The sequence below is a fragment of the Pezoporus wallicus genome, unplaced genomic scaffold (genome assembly GCF_028554395.1).
Source record: "Pezoporus wallicus isolate ANWC-B61680 ecotype Strahan unplaced genomic scaffold, APGP_CSIRO_Pwel_v1 contig_7506, whole genome shotgun sequence".
Lineage (NCBI taxonomy): Eukaryota > Metazoa > Chordata > Aves > Psittaciformes > Psittacidae > Pezoporus > Pezoporus wallicus.
Window position 1 is genome coordinate 1,846,986 of NW_026637546.1, and position 17,253 is coordinate 1,864,238.

The 17,253-nt window shown below is 38.8% G+C and overlaps 1 protein-coding gene across 1 annotated transcript in view; it reads right to left on the minus strand.

The window, feature by feature from the left end:
- Nucleotides 1–11,631, minus strand: part of ZNF366 (zinc finger protein 366) — a 34,067-nt gene extending 22,436 nt beyond the window's left edge. Inside the window, exon 1 of the mRNA XM_057406107.1 lies at nt 11,480–11,631. The gene's annotated coding sequence lies outside the window, so the exon portion shown is untranslated. The remainder of the gene's footprint in view (nt 1–11,479) is intronic.
- Between the last annotated feature and the right edge of the window lie 5,622 nt (nt 11,632–17,253).

Genomic DNA, 17,253 nt, shown 5'->3' on the forward strand with positions numbered 1-17,253 from the left:
GGCATGTCTTCCTTGCTCTATGTCCAAAGTTTGATTGTTTTAGATATTCCTTTGCTCTAAGTTCTTTCTATGCAGTGCAGCTGCATTAATGTTGTCTGGTAGATGACACCAATGTGAACTAATGGGTCTTTTTTCAGAAAATTGTGCAACAGAAATACCATCCCTGCATTGTCTTTGTTATTCCCAAATTTTAACATTTTAAGTTACATTCTTTTTGTTTTGTTTTAGCTGGAAAATACAAAATTAAGGAAACATACCAGTTTACCTGGGTTGCCTATAAAGTGGCTTTTGCAGTCATCTTGGATATATGTGTAACTTGGTTTTGTACTCAATTTTCAGGGAGCAAGACACTATAAGCACTTTTACAGTAACATAGTTTTTTTGGTATTTCTTGTAATAGAGAAAATTATTAAAATAGTATCAAAATTAATGTGCATTCACTTTTCCATAACCTACAGATCATTTTTGTTTTGATAACTATAGGAAGTGTTAGTGAATGCCCCATCCGTGGCAGTGGTCAAGGCCAGGCTGGACAGGGCTTTGAACAACCTGGTGTAGTGGAAGTTGTCCCTGCCCATGGCAGAGGGGTTGGAACTGAATGAGCTTTAAGGTCCCTTCGAACCCAAACCGTTCTATGATGCTGAGGTGTTAAACTAGATTCTCCAATTTTGTCTGCTGAAAGTGCAGAGCCATCCCATCACCCACCCTGCCAAAGCTGAGGCATTGTTTGTGGCATCATGAGCGCTTACAGAGTGGTTTATGGCATAACTTGCTTTTCAGTGGTGGCATGGATTAGATAGAAAAAAATTGCCTGGTGTTGTAGTGAGCTAGCCTTAGACATCTTTCCTCTCTCCAGTGTGAGTGTTGTGTTCTTAGTTTAGTCCCGCTGCCCAACAGGACAGTGAGTGGAAACCACAGGGCAGTACGGCTTTGTTTACCACTGAACATCTGCAACAGGGCCTTATTGGTGATGCCCTGAGCAGTAATTAAGCCTCATGGACCACCTCTAGTTATTCTGATGTACATACAAAGTGTCCTTTGAGTATAGCTTGGGCTTGCTGCTGGTTTGGCTCTTTATTTCTCTTTTTCTTATCCTCCTTTCTTCTTTTTTTTCTTTTTCTTCCCCTTTGTGAGTTTTCTTAGTTCTCTTATGTTTCCTTCCCTCTTCACTTCTCTATTCTATCTGTGGTTCACTCCCTCTCTGCTTCTCTATTCTATCTGCTAAAATTGTCAGCAGCACATAGACAACCTAGATAATGAAATGGATGTTAAGTCCACAGGCTCTGAAGCTGTTTTCACAAAGTCACCCCAAACCACAGACACACATGATAGGAGCCTGCAAGGCACAGCAAATTATCTGGTCTAAAAGTGTGTAATGGAACAAATATTATAAATATCCTCAGATGAGCACTTCCACCTTCCTGATTCTTTGGTACCAGCAAGGAATTCAAGGCTACCTTGAGGTGGGAACAAAGTGGAGAAGGGAACAGTCATTTGCTGTCATATCTCTGGGTTCACAGCGCAGCCCTGCTTTATCTCTGCCCATAGCAGTATGGGCTCTTGCCTTTCTCTTTCCCCCCACAGAAACCTGTCAAGTGTAGCCTGAAACAGAGATGTTGGTGAGGTACAGGATGCAAAACCAGACATATCAGCGCAGGCTACTAGTGTAGCTACACCAAGATACTTGTGAAGAATATGAAAACCAGAAGGAAGTATTGTGACAGCTTTCCAGTATTGTCCTCAGTCCTTCAACTGTCTGTGGCTCAGAGCTTTCCTGACCCAAAGATGTTGCATTCTGACTTATTTTATTCCATGGAGAATGGATGTAGATAAAAGTTATTTAATATAAAAATCAAAAGACAACTGTTTCTTGTGGGATAAAGGACATACAAAGATAGGAAGTGAGATATCTTTGAGTGCTTTGGTGGAGGTTCTTGTACCTCCAGAGGATGAGAGAGAAGCCAGGACAGTGAGAGCTGCACTGTGCAGGAGGAGAGATGCCTACCTACTCTCTTCTCAATCTGCCTCTCCAGGAAACACTTCCATTTCTTCTCCTGAAAGTCCCCTGAAACCAATGTGTACTGAAGTTTATTTCACTCATGCCTCGCTTTCTATCCCCCCATCAAGTCCTTCAACAGCTGACCCTCTCCTGCTTCAACTTTTCCCATCTTTAGAAGCCATTACTTAGCCACTATAAAGCTAGATCATTTTTGCTGATAAGCCTTTTACTGTATAGTCTTTACGTTACGGGGTTTTAATGTACAATTTCTTTCTTTTGTTCTTTTCTTTTTCACCAAAATGGGAAAGTGAAATACATTCATATTCTGAATAGAAGTTTGGAGGATACATGGGGGTGAACTATTTACTTCAAGCAGGCTAACCAGTGCCACAGAATCACAGAATAGTTAGGGTTGGAAAGGTCCTTAAGATCGCCTCTTTCCAACCCCACTGCCATGGGCAGGGGATGCCTTACACTAGGCCATGCAGCCCAAGGCTCTGTCCAGCCTGGCCTTGAACACCACCAGGGATGGAGCACACACAGTGTGTGGCACTGAAGGCACTCCTATGTCCATGTCAAGAAGAAATTTTCTTAGGTACCCCAGACTAGTTTTGCCTGTTTTCAAAAGAAAACACAAACACAAAGCTGAGCTCTGAGACCTGTTTTGCAGGAAAGATACAAAGGCCTGAGTTTAGACTGAGGATGTACCGTAAAAAATTGTACTCACCCGTACTTGTCCCTTCTGGAGCTTTTGCACTGCAGAGAAGGGGTTGTGTGTCAGAATGAACTAAAAGGAGACTGGCACCATAGCCAAGCCATAAACACAATCACTCAGGAGGCTGACATGCATTTAACTTTCAATGAACCTGGAGAAACAACACCTGGAGGGGAGCCCAGACCTACGGCTAGATGGATGGAATCTGCAGCCCCTGTCTACCCCATTTGTCTTCTCTCTGCTCCCTGCCCCTTGGCAATGGCATTTTTGCCTGTGTAATGGACCAGATTCAGCAAAAGGGGAGCAGGGTTACCCTCACAAGCTCTAGTTAGGGCACTCTCTTAACAGGTTGGAGATATGGGTCCAAATTCCCTGGGGAGAAAGGGGGAAAATTAATCCAAGTCTCCCACCTTGTAGCTGTTCTATTTTGCACCAAATTTGAGGTCTTTGCTGTATATTCAGTTTTATACAAATATTCTTACAGGACTGGGTCCCCAGTAGCATTTCCTCATAGCTATACTGAGTTTTCAGACCCTGCCCAGAGTTCAGGGCTGGCCATGATGGTGACATCGAGAGCACACACAGCAGCACAGCTTCAAATGTGCTGTCTATGAATTAGCTGCTCAGTCAGCAGCGCTGCCAGCTCCTGGGCAGATTGATGAGGACCTGGGGCTCCGTTCAAGGCTCTGGCCATTCAGGAGCCAGACTCCTGGTTCCCACGCTCCGGTGCTGAAGGCATCCTCCCCGGAGTTACTCACCTCGGCAAAAATCCTATCTCTCCATCCCTGCTTCCTGTCTACTTCCATATCTGCCACTGCAAATTAAAATGGTACATTTTTGGCACCATAGGAATCCTATGTATTAAATAGTTTTTCCTCTGGAAAATTATAAAATAGCACTAATGAAGGTTTAGGATTTTTTTTCCTTTTCTTTTCTCACCACACAAATATTAAAAGAGATGGGCTGAACAGAAAAACAAATAAATAATATTAATGTAAGGAAACATCTAGTAGTAAAATAACAATAGAGTGTGGGGTCCCTGAAAGAACACTTTGGGCATAATCTTTCCACCTACAAAGCACAGCCATTAAATGCTATAGAGTGAAGTGGAGACAGAGGGTTTTGAGCTGTGCAGTAATATTATTTTTAAACAATGGAGCTATATAGAACACCCAAAGTTAGAACGATCAAAAAAGCATGCCCTTCCATAACCCTTATGCTGCCCTGCTTGGGCTGTTGTTTAGAAAGTAAACCTTTCACTGGCATTCATGACCTTTAAAAAGGAAATAGATTGAGCTTTCCTTCCTACTGTAGTCCCAGTGTCATTATCACCTCTGTGGAGGCCAGAGAGATGGTCTGGTCTCCTCCTACCTCTTTGTTATCTTAAAGGGTAACCAAGGGCCACTTTCAGCCGTGGTTCTTTAAGCCATCCTGCTGGCACCCTTAGCACCATTAGCAGTTAATAGGACCTTCCAGGCATGGCATGTGTAAAGCAACAGGTATCTCAAAAGAGAAAGTACCAGGTGAAATGTGCACTTCTGCCTGTAGAAGGGCCAAGAGAGAATAGGATTGTACAGGAGACTTTCATATAAAGTCTCCAAAGCAGATTTTTTTTTTAATAAAAGTCTAGACATGGAGGAGTATTATTAGTCTTCAGCAGGACCATTGTTTTTTTGTGTTTATTTTGCATTCAGTTCTTTGTTTCACACAATTCAAAACTCATAGTGAAACTGAAGGTCGCTGAAGTAGTATCATGTGTTTCAGTGAGACATTCTATGTCCTAGAAGAACTAAAAGAAGAGGATTTAATCCAGAAACTGACAGAAATAGGAAAGATATATCTGCTACTGAACACTTTTTTTGGCGTCCAGTTATTAAAAGTAATTACCAGATGAGGCTTTCTTAGATTCCAGCTGTAGTCTGAGCAGACTCGCTGGAAAAGCTGCTTGGCTGAAAAGACTACTTAAGGCCTATTGACCTCTATTACTCACTTGCAATAAAGCTGGGTCAGTAGTGACTTAGACATTTCCCTCTGAACATAAGTTCAATAGGAAACACAGCAAAGGAATTAAAGATGTCAGTGACATTCCTAGGACACCACTGTGTTTATTCCACTAATACCCAAATAGAAAAAAAATAAATAAATATAGGAATTATGAGCAATTACACAGAATTAAAGATCACTCTTAAGGCAAATTTCTGGGGCATTGGAACAAACTACTTTTTATATACCTGCACTGTGATTAAGGAGGCCTGCTTTTCAGTCTGACAGAGTATAACATCTGTGTTAAAACATCAAAACCACTTTGAGTAGGTATTTATTGTTTAGAAAAATATCACCTTCGCATACATCTCACAATTGCATTCAAATAAGCATTAACTTCTAAAAATCAGTTGAATTTGTTTAAAGAGTAATGTGCTTAGTTATTCAGTTCCAGCATAAATGGTATTTTTGACTGATCACTTGAAATGCCTGCAAGAAAGTAGTTTAAGATAACTTCCTCTCTGACTTTGCCCTTCTCCTATTCTACCATATTTGAACCTTCTCCTTGACTAAACAGCAAAAAGCAAATGCATTCCCTCTCCAATCCCCAAGATGCATCATGCCTATGGGTCTTAATTCTTTTGTTAGCTTCTAAAAAGTTTTGAAAATAAAGATTAGTTTGTTGCAACAACTGAAGAAAATCTGAAATTTAAAACAAATTTTATATTGTTTCAGCAATTTTGATCAGTTGGAAAACAAACCTCTATGTAACTCAACTAACAGGGAAAAAAATCTCAAGATTAATTATTTTAAACTGAAACACATTTAAAATACCAATTTTACTGAATTCAGTAAATAAGCTTGCAAAGTGGGAATGGCTGCTCAGACTTACACAAATGCCATAAGCAGACACTGGAACAGAGTCCAGAGCTACAGACAAATAAGAAATTACTTTTTGCCAAAGGGGGGCTGGTGGAGGTTGGGGGTGAGGAGTGAGAAGAAACTCGACATCGTTTCAAATCTGAAATTCTGAACGTTCCCCAAACCACTCTAATACTAATCCTTCACCATTAGTGATGCCAAAGGCTTGTTCTGGGTACTAACTTAGGTCAGATTTTCATTACAAGAAAAAAGAAACAAAAGAAAACACCAAAACACAGTGATGCTACCCCATGACTAAGAATGGCCATCTGACAATATAAAATGAAGTTCTGTGAAAATCGCCCTATATAACAAAACCATTTTCTTAGTATCTGTTCCTCCTCCCCCCAACTCCTCCACTAACTCCCTAATTCTATTCAGGGATTTTTGCCATGTACAAAAACCTGGAAGATTTTATGGAAATTATTGCTGTGTTTTGGAAGGAATAGCAGGCAAGGCTGTGGTAGGCAAGAGGATATTACCTAGAGAACAAATAATTGTGTGACTTGTGTTCCAATTCACTGTCCTAACTATGTTCAGTACCTTCCACTGGGTGCCTGTTCACAAATATTTTGTGTCTGGTATTGAACGAGCTAGTGAAAATCCTCACTGCAGTTATTAGGGAGAATCCAGATCCTGATCATTTGCCTACAGAATCCAGTGATGCTTGTTTGATTGCATTTCTTTACCTGCAGCTTAAGCTTAGGTGGGCTTCCCTTTGTAAAGGACACGAAAAAGTAAACTAGTGTATTTGGGTAAGAGAATATACTTTTTCCAGTTCACAAAGTCATTAGTAGCAGACACAGCATAGAGGCCTCCACAAAACAAAAGGTCTTTCCTTGCTGCAAAAAAGTCTACAGTTAGGTTGCAACCCTAACCATAGAAGACTAAAACATTAGTGTCTTCCGCACAGTCAGAAATAGTAACAAACCAGTGAAGAGGAAGACTGGAAGTCATCTTGTCCCTCCCAGCCAACACACATGTGGCTTATCAGAGGGCCTGGTGTCAAAACAAGCTTCTCCCCCAGGAGGGACAAAGACGTGTACTCCCACCCCAGAATTGCCACAGCTTCTTCTCTACCCTGGGAACACTACCCTGCCAAATTTTTTCCACAAGGAGAAATTAGATGGTTTCTAGTTTTCATCAGGCCTCAAGAGGCTGGCATGGGTAATGCCTGCTTGCTGTGAATTATTATTCCTTGCACTACAGCATCATCTAACAATTAAAAATGTATGACCCTTCTTGTAGCCTTGCTTTCAATTTCAAATCAGTTGTACCTTTCTCGAATTCATTAGCAAAAAGTGATGTTAGCCATGTATGAGACTCAGTTTACCTTGTAGGTTTTTGCAGATTCAATGAATATTTGTATTTCTCAGTGTTCTCTGAATTCTAGTGCTGCTAATGAGAATAAGCAGCTGGAAAGTCTGATGTTTCCAGCTTTAGTTTTTATGAGTGTTGGTAGTGGGTAAATGGGTTTTCAGGAAACACTCTTTTTATCCTAAGTTTTTCTTGTAAATCACATGAATTCATATACATCCACAAAGTAGAAGGGAAATGTGTCAGTGTTTTACCTTTCATAGTGGCAGACGGAGGGAAGAGAAAGTTATTTTTTTTTTTTTCAGCCTTCATTCAAATAATTAATAATGTGCCTTTCTAACATACAAAGCAGGAAATAAGGAGTGAAAGCAGAAAGAAAAAGAAATGGCAAATATTCACATGATTTCTTCCCATAACCTTCAGGGTACAAAAATATTTTCTTTTAATATATAATTACTTTGCTTAATTACTTCCAGTGACGTTAGATGTCTTTACAATACATGAAATATTTTCAGTTTAGAAGGAAAATGCTATGTTTGGTTTATCAAGATCAGGGTAACACTAGTATAAAACTATTTGTTTTACAAAAGCAAGTCACCAAGTTATTAAGTTGGAAGAAACTAAAACAAAGATTAAAGATTATTTTTCATTGGATCATTAGTATTTTAGAAGCCAGACAAGATACAAACATAGATAGACGGATAGACATAAAGACATAAAGAAAAATCAGACATCCAGTATGCAATTCAATATGTATTTCAAGTAATCAATGCGTATATTAATATGTATGGTAGGCCTCTTCATTGGATGAAAATCAGAATATCATTCCACTACATATAAAGAGCAATGGAGAGCTGTGGTCTCCATTCCAAATATCAACTTTTCAGCAGAAAGAAGATAATCCCAGGTCATCTTTTTTCCCAAAATTGTTTCTTTCTTTTTAAATGATTCACACTATTTCTCTCTATAAAGCTGACATTCCTTCTTTTTCAGTGATCTTCTGGGCTTATAAACTAGAATAGGGAAAACTACTGCATTTAAGAAGAAAATGCTCATAACAGGGGGTCTATTTTTAAAAGTCAGTTGGGGTATAAACTTAGTTCATCAAACAAATGAGTAATTTTACAACTATCTGTAGCAGTCTACATAGCACTAATAAGGTCAGTTTGTTTTACCGGGTCAGTTACTGCTGGGGAACATACATCAGTGCTCAGAAGCAACAGACCATTTCTTTTCAACTAATACAAAGCTACTTTTCTTTACATAGCTTTACCTGACTTGTGCCCTTAAACCATGGCTACAGAAAACCACTGTTACCTTATGCAGCCTTTACTGCTTTTGTTTCTCATGGTGATACTCTGCTGACATGTCTGGCTAATTGGAGCAGTCCGTTCAGATAGATGTCTTTCTGTGGCATCAAGCCTTTGCGATATCAAGGATTCCAAGCAGTGTAAGTGCTCTCTGGGTAATCCATACCCTTCTGCCTCTATATAAGGTTTATTTTGGGTTGCTACCATGATTCATCCCCCTGTGCTTCTCCCATTCTAAATACTGCATATCTGTCTGATGCTACTAGAAACAGCAGCTAAAAGGCATGCCAATATGCTTATCTGTGAGATGCACATCATGCCTCTCAGTCCACCAGTATCTGCTCTACATCCAGATAGTCCTGAAACAAGGCTCTTGCTGATGTTCTTATTGGAAAGAATACAAAACCAGTAAAAAAGATTCAAATTATGTCCTGGTCAAAAATCTACATTACAGATTCCAAAATTTTACTAGGAATGTAAATCTATGTTACTACCCTGCATCCAAAACTCTGATTCGCAACAGTTTTCATCATTAAAGAAGCTGGTCCTAAAGATAAAAAGGCAATTGACATTTAGGAAGACTTGGATCAGTGTCCATGCTTTTTGAATCAGACCTGTTAACCTGGGATTTCCATAGGCTATGACTTTTTTGTAACATCTTCGCTGTCACTGTTATAGTTTTGTTTTTATTTTTCAGAACAAAAACAAAATCTCTATATATTTTCTTTCATTATAATTCCAAACAAATCAAATGGAAATAGTTTATTGGAAATGGAAATGAAACACGAAATAATTCTCTGAGAAAATATGTACACTGACTTATGTATGATATATACATAAATATAGCTCTTAGCAAGAGAAGCAATAACAGTTTAAGAAAAATAAACAGAGCCTCTCTTTTTTTATTCTTGGTTTATTGCTTCAATGTTATTTTGTTTAATAACATAGAGGTGAATAACTGAAAATTCCTTTCACAAGCATTCAAATTGTGCCATAAGATGGTAGTAGATCTGTACTCAGTGCAGTCTCAGACTACATCCTTCTCTGCTTGTAAATATCTCAGCTTGTGGGATAAAGACTACACATCAGCTAAAAATCTCCTCTTCCTGACACCTGAAGAAAGGTATTGGTTGTGTTACAAACTAGCATAATACTAAATCATTTACAGTTATTCCAGCAATAAATTATACAATTTGAAAACAAATAAACTCCAAACGATTGCTAAGATGTACTATTTGAAGAAAAAGTAAGACCTGTAAGTGAAATAAATCTAAGAATGAATTTCAAAATTCAAGGTCTGTTTTTCACTGTCAAATTATTAAGCATTCATTCAGAAAATGCTCTCTCTGTGTGCTTATTATTTGGGAATGGGTTTAAAAATCACATATACTTCTTTTGGCCACCTACTATGAATATGAACACACATTCTTATCTATGTATTTCAGACAATCTCTCAGAGCGAGTGTACTGTATACATGTCCAAATTGAGAATACAGTAATGTCTGGTATCCTCAGAAACAAAATTGGTACCTGAAGGCTGCAACTGGCTCTTACCTGCATGACAAACTGAATTTCTGAACTAACCAGACCAAAACTTACAGACAATTGCAATCCAGACTCTACAGCTTGAGAAAAATCCCACTGCAATTACAGAGCTTATGTTTTTGCTGTTTGGCTTTGGTTTGTTTTTTTTTTTTTAATGTTTGGGACACTATTTCTCACTTAAAGTAAAAAGTGCTTTTCCATATATTTGACCTGTAACTTGTCACAATAGCTGTCCAAATAATCTATTTCATTTGAATCAGTATTTAGTCACATAAAACATAATCTCATGTGTCCCAAGCGAAAGAAGTGGCAAGTGGTTTTCATGGCAATATCTGGTATTTACTTGCTATCAGCAGAAAACTCTACTTGGGTTAAGTATAACCAAATAAACCTAATAACTGGTACCAACCTAAACCTAGCTGCAACATTAAGATGCAGAATTCGAGAAACCTCCTTTGGTAGAACCCATCTGCTGCTCCTGAAGCAAAGGGAATCTACAACTTACCCAAAAATCGGGCTGAAATGGGGGTAGGTCACTTCTTCCTAAAGAAAGTCTTGCAGAAAGACCCCAGAGGGAGAGAGAAGAAAGTCATCCCCACTACTTGGTTCAGCGAGGGGTGGGAGCAGAGGGCTGTCCTGGGGCGGAAGTGCAGCCCAGGTGCTCCGGTGGGAGCAGGGCAGCTCGAGCTGTCTGCCAGCCCCCTGTGATGCCTGCCCGCCATTTGGAGACACCCTGACCGAGCTCTGGGCATCCTGCAGAGGACCCTGTGCTTCAGAGAGAAGCAGCTTGAAGAAATACTGGATCAGGAGATGACCAAATTTTCCTTTTGCAGAGAAATGGACACCTGTCCTAATTCTTCCCCCCACCTCTGCATTCCACTTCTATAAAAGCCTGTGTGGGGGTGATACTTGAAACATATGCTTGCATTCAATCACTCATTTTACATGCAACTGCTGATCACTCTGGTACATTTAAACTCAACATGAAAAATATTGATACCTAAAACAATGAAAACAACAAATAAAAATTTGAATCCACCCTATTACCAATGCTGGTGATCAGCCTCAGTTCGACATGAAACTTTGTTTTCAAGTGAGAACCTGGAATTATCTTACCATGTCTTAAAAGTCACTGTTCCTACACTAACCATATACACAGATCAGTAGAGATAAACATGTGTAATCATAAACACAATACAATTTGACGGAAAAAAAACAACGACCTAGTAATTCTTCTCCCACTATAGCACAGGTTGGTGGGTTGGAGCAGACTTCAGTAGTGGCAGATGATATATGAAATACATCAATTTGCGTATGACAAAGCTTTTGTCTGTATTTCAGCAATGGCCCAGTGAACCTTGCTGAAACATTCAGGATAAGGTTAGTGAAGCCCGCAACAAGATTCTGGTAGCAGAAGGGATATATGCAAAATTCTCAGCAGATTATGTTATGAATATTATCAGCCTCACTGGAAAACACTCTCTTGTCTGTGCTGGTTTAACACTATGCCATTACCACCAGTATCTAAAAACCAGACTATAGGTAACTATGGCATAAATATACTCCTTGTCAATGCATATGGTACCTTATCAGTTACATGTGCATCTGATTAATGCCTTTTCTTAATACAGAAGCATATATATTGTACTTGTAAAGAGTTAACCATAAATACATTTTTACTTAACTTACCAGTTGTTGAAGCTGGAAGGAGTCTTGCCCTAAACTCTCTACCTGCTGTCATGTTGGTAATCTCTGTCTCTTTCTCCCTTTCTCTCCCTCCCCCCGTGCAGAGATTGCAGTAAACTTAGAAAACTAGCAGGGACAGTGTTTCAAATGACTTAAGAAAGAGAACAGGAACAATCATTTCGTTCTCTTTTTTTTTCAGATGAGTACAGTACCTTCAGAAAGAAGGAAGGAAGGGAGGGGAGAGGAAGTCAACAACCCTTTGCTTTCCTGCAAAAAAATAAGGAAACAGAAGATAGCAATCTCATTTTCTCTCAAACAAAATGTTTGGAAAAATAAATATATCTAAACTAAAAGGAATTCCTCAAGTATTATATCTGAATTATTGGCTTCATAAAACCTACTTTACAGCTTGCTATGTGCAACTACACGAAATGAATTTCCAACACAGTGGGTAGGAATAAGACACAAGTGTTTTATGCAGAGCAATTAGCTGTAAGCTTGCACGAATAGTGTAGGCTTTTACTATAGAGAAGGACTGCTCATAGATGTATACATATATCTTGTTTCCATGGTGATATAGGTACCCTCTTTACTGTGATCACAAGAATATAGTACATTAGGTATTTATAGAAAGCTGTGAAATAAGAAATGGGATGAAAATGGTGACAAAATTGATAAGGATTCAGTAATCAGTAATTTATCTCAAAGATTTTCATCATAGAAGGTATGCTGCTGTATCCAAATGAACCAATTTGCTATGTTCATTTTGTACTGTATTTTGTTTCTTTCTTTACTCATTAAATATATTTTGACAAAGAGATACTGGCCAGCTGGCAAGAGTTATACCTCAGATAAGTTTAGTCTATTGTGCTCTACTGTATTTTTTGTTTGCTTGTATGTTTTCCCCTAACTTCATTTATCATCTGAAGTCCACTTAGAGTGATATTTTTTCCTTCTTTTATTTTTTTTTTAAATATATATTCTTGACAGTAAACACCTTCACACTCTCACTGGCGCTGCATTTTTCAGTTAAACTTGTAATGTGGTACTGGAGATGGGGCTGCTCATTGATGGGTAATTCAGGGTTGAGTTCTGCAAAAGACATAAAACAAAAAGCCATTTCAAATGGCCCTCTCCTATAATCTGTGCATCCAGACTTCACTCTGAGAGCAATAGCTAGATGAATGTTGCTGAAGTAAATTGAGATATTGCTATAAATCCATTTTAAATGGGAAGACAAGCTGGTATTCTATCCCATAAAAGTTATTATTTCTTTTATTGTACAGTAATGAAAATTGATAAGCTGCAAACCAACATAAGAAGTAGCTCTCTGGCTCCTGTGTTCCTTCATGCAGTTCCTGGTGCTATTTCCAGAAGACATCTAACAATTTTTTGGCTGGAGAGGCTTGTATTTTAATGTTCAGAAACTGAAAGCTTTGATAATGGACATCAGAACTTGACAAAACAGTGCGGGTATTATGAGTGATCTCTAGTGCTTCCTGGAGTAGGTGAAAGCTTATTAGGAGGGTGAATTTAAAAAAACAAAAGAATGCAATGCATTTAGGTATATACTGAAAATGAAGTCCTTGATACTCCTTGGGATTGGAGGCCCTCAACAAACAGATGTCTAGTGCACAAGGAAAGTAAAAAGACATAGGAAACCACCAAATTAATGTATTGTCCTGTGCGGGTCAATCTAATAGCTAAAAAAAAAAAAAAAAATATTTTGAAATTGTTTTTCAAGATCTTAAAGATGGTAGAAGCTTCCGGCCTTTTTAAGTTTGTTTTATCTATTTATTTGCCAGGCATGGCAGGTTAATGAGACCCTACACATTGCCATTATATATCGTTTTGCTCCTCCCAGTTGGAGTGCATTGAAGAAGTTTAGTTGAAAACATATACTGACTAAGTTAGGATTATTCTTAGTTCAGACTAGATTTTCTGCCAGACTGACAGCTAAGCAGTTAAAGCCTTGATTTCTTTTTGTTGTTGGTGGTGGTCTGTTTTTTCTCTTTTCTTTAGCTCCAGTAAGGAATTTTGTTTGGAAGCTCGTTCCATTGGCATCCTGTATGTTCAAAATAAGAATGAAATAAACATTTTCAGCATGCTAAAAATAATTTAAGCCTCTATCCAGCATGGATATAAGAGAACACAGAGGTTAACTACAGCAACAATGGTTTTTCACTTCATCCTGAAAAAAAGGAGACCGCAGGCAAAACATGGAGACATTTACTGGTTTGCTTGCTTTGCTTTAGGACAATAACCTTATACATCTGAACTGTCTGCAAAAAAGGATGATTAATATCTTCCTTCCAGTCTACAATATACCTGTGGAATTTTAACTGGGTAAAAATAATACACTTCTCACTTAGAGACAAAAAAAATATTGAAGGACACCTAATTGTTTTCCTTACATGACTATCCACTTTGCTTTCCTGGTTTCTGTTCTGCACTGCTTGTTTACTGTAGACTGTTCAGGAACAAGCTGGCAGAATGCTAATGGAACCAGAGACAAGTGGAGCTTGGCCTAAAGGACCCCCCCTCAGGTGCTGCAGCATGTGAAGGATGGGCTGTAGTTACCAGTATTCAGTTACATACCGTGATTTGTTGAAGGGCTGTGCGTCACATTTTTACACAGTAATATAACTCCAGGGTTTTCTGGTTGTTTTTTTTTCTGTTTGTTTTTTTACTTATTATAGTCATACTATATGTATTTCATTTTGTTTCTCACATTAGAAAATATTAGGATATTAGAAATACTCCAGATATTTTACACTACTACATGTCTTTCATGATCATAGGATGATCAGAGTATTCTCACATCTGTTTGCTTGTACAGCTAGATCTACTCCTCTGCCACCTACATATTTTTACTTCTGAGTCAAGTAATATCTAACCACCACTTAAATTAAATACTGACATTTGCAGACTACAACCTTTGGACCAATCATATTTTTTCGATTGTTTTTGGGAAGAGAAAAGTGGGGGGGGGGTATTAAAGAGGAGAGTTTTCCTGGCAATAAATACCTTGTTATAATTTAAAGTGGCCTTTATAACTTATGCTGGGCCAAACTAATTTCTGGTAAATGACATTGGCTGAAGTCATTCAAAGACAGGTTTTTCCTGTACCCTGTATGTAATCATCACAACTACCTTTATTAAAACAATACCATCAAAAGCTATTTTAAAATAAGATGGTATGATTAAGAGGATGTGTTTTCATCTCTTGACATACATAAAGTCACGTGAGCAGGACTGTGAGCCCTATTCAGGTCAGAGGTGGATAAGAAATTGTCTTTAGTCAGTATGTTTGAATTTGGTGTCACGTTTGAAGAACTGTAACACATGGAAAGCTGCCAAAGTATCCAGCAAGTGTTTTGGTCTGGCTGTTTGACAGCGGTAAAGGCTGCAGTCTTACCCCTACTTAGACTGGAAAATTAATCCAACATTTGTTCTTGTTTTCTTGATGACCTCACTTGATTAAGAGTGTTCATGTACTCTAATATCCGCTAAGCATACAGTAACATCTGAAATTACTTAACATGTTTACAGGCTTAGGCTGGTCATCTAATGTAAAATTTGTCACTCTTCAGGAACAGGCATATTGGCATATTCTTCCCTATTCAGTGATGTTCTTTACTTTGTTAGTTCTGACAACATGATAATATTTCACCTGGAAGCCTGAGTGTATATTTCAAGACAAATTTGAAATTAATATGTATTTACCTAATTTTTGTCATCTGTCTGCAATTGCAGTCATTTGCATTTTAATTATTTTAGTCAACTTAGGTCTCTGTCTTAAGAGAAGTAAATAGTAGCACTGATTTTTGAGATACAATTTTGTCTTTTAGTTTGTGGTATTTTTCCAAAGTATTCAGTGATTGTGCTTCAGTTCAAGGGCTGCGGGCACTTCAAAAAGGCAACAGTCTGGGAGCAAGATAGTGAACACCCACCATCACTGCTACTAAGTAGTATACCTCTGATTTCTAGAGCCCAGGAAACTCTTGGGAAATCAGTACTCCATACGTGTGTGAAGGGTGATAAATTGTGTCTGATGGGTTTTTTTAAAATGAATGAGGAGAGAGGGAGAGAAGGACAGAAGGAAAAAAGTTTGGGGGAAAGGAGGGTGAGTGGGGAGAGAGAGGGCAGAAGAGGAAAGGGAAGAACGGAAAGGGAGGGGAGGGGAGAGAGAGGGGAGGGGAAGGGAAGGGAAGGGAAGGGAAGGGAAGGGAAGGGAAGGGAAGGAAAGGGAAGGGAAGGGAAGGGAAGGGAAGGGAAGGGAAGGGAAGGGAAGGGAAGGGAAGGGAAGGGAAGGGAAGGGAAGGGAAGGGAAGGGAAGGGAAGGGAAGGGAAGGAAAGGAAAGGAAAGGAAAGGAAAGGAAAGGAAAGGAAAGGAAAGGAAAGGAAAGGAAAGGAAAGGAAAGGAAAGGAAAGGAAAGGAAAGGAAAGGAAAGGAAAGGAAAGGAAAGGAAAGGAAAGGAAAGGAAAGGAAAGGAAAGGAAAGGAAAGGAAAGGAAAGGAAAGGAAAGGAAAGGAAAGGAAAGGAAAGGAAGAAGGGCACCTCTACTTGTGTTTAGGCTGGAGTTTTGGTGTATTCATTTTTTTTTGTTTGAATTTTCTTGTATTCTTGTATTTTGGGGTTTGTTTTGTACCTTGACCAAAATACCAGGCAGAGCAAACACTGTACTGCTGCAGTCCTCATTCATTTGGTGTTCGTACTGACTGATGTAAGACTTCCCCATAGCTGGAGATAATTTTGTTAGGTCCCACACATATTAAAGGCTACAGCCAGCAATCAGACAGTATAAACTAATTCACTGCATGTGACAGAGCATATGGTTCAACACGCGAGCTCACATGAGTTCAAAGCAGTTATCAATAAATAAAAAGGGAGTGCTAAGACATCTAGACAAGAATAATTAGGGGAAAAGAGAAGAAAAACGGAGCTCTAAGGTCTGTTAGGTTTCCTCTGTTCTTCAAAAAGTTCAAATGGGTCTTGGATTTGTTCCTTGGTGGTTTTTTTTTATTTTAATAAAACTCTTGTGGTAAGACTGCTATTGTTTTGTAGAAAAGAATTTGGTTATAACTTAAAGCACAGGAAAACAAAACCTACAGGAAAACACTCAAACTACTCTAAAAGTCTTTCCACTGGAATTTCTTCAGCTTTCCCTTTTGCTCATTAGAGCTGCTCACTTTGGTATACACCAAAAGCATGCCCTGCTACAACACTGCAAGTGGTCATTCTGCATATGAATAACGTCAGAATACCCCTTCTAAGAAGTTATTACTCAGTAAACAGTGTTATACAGTTCCTGAATGTTTCTGGAGAAGCTGTCTATGTGTGTGTATGTGTAGTGATTGACAATGGTGCTATTTTGTGTGGTACTTTTAATTATTTTTAAGAGTCTAGCAAGATTTTTAACTGGCAATGCTTGGTCCTGGGCAACAGTCAGTAAAAAGGAGGATGGAAGAACAACCTGGGGTAGAACTGAAGACTGCAGTTACAGAATATGCAATCTGCTAGGCCTGCATGATTGTGTGTTGAGTTTTCTGCAGGTTTTTTGTCTCCTGTCAAACACAGACTTAAAATGATAGATATTTTCTCTGGCTGCTTGAGGTAGAGCAGCAACTGGAAATGCCTGCAGCTGGAGGCACTGTTGTGACTGGTGCACTCTGATCCCTTAACCAAACTAGTGGCAGCTTAGTACAGGCTCCAAAGGAGGTAAATGCCTAGGCCATTAATGGGGCAAGAACTCCTCCAGTTTCAATCTGTTCTC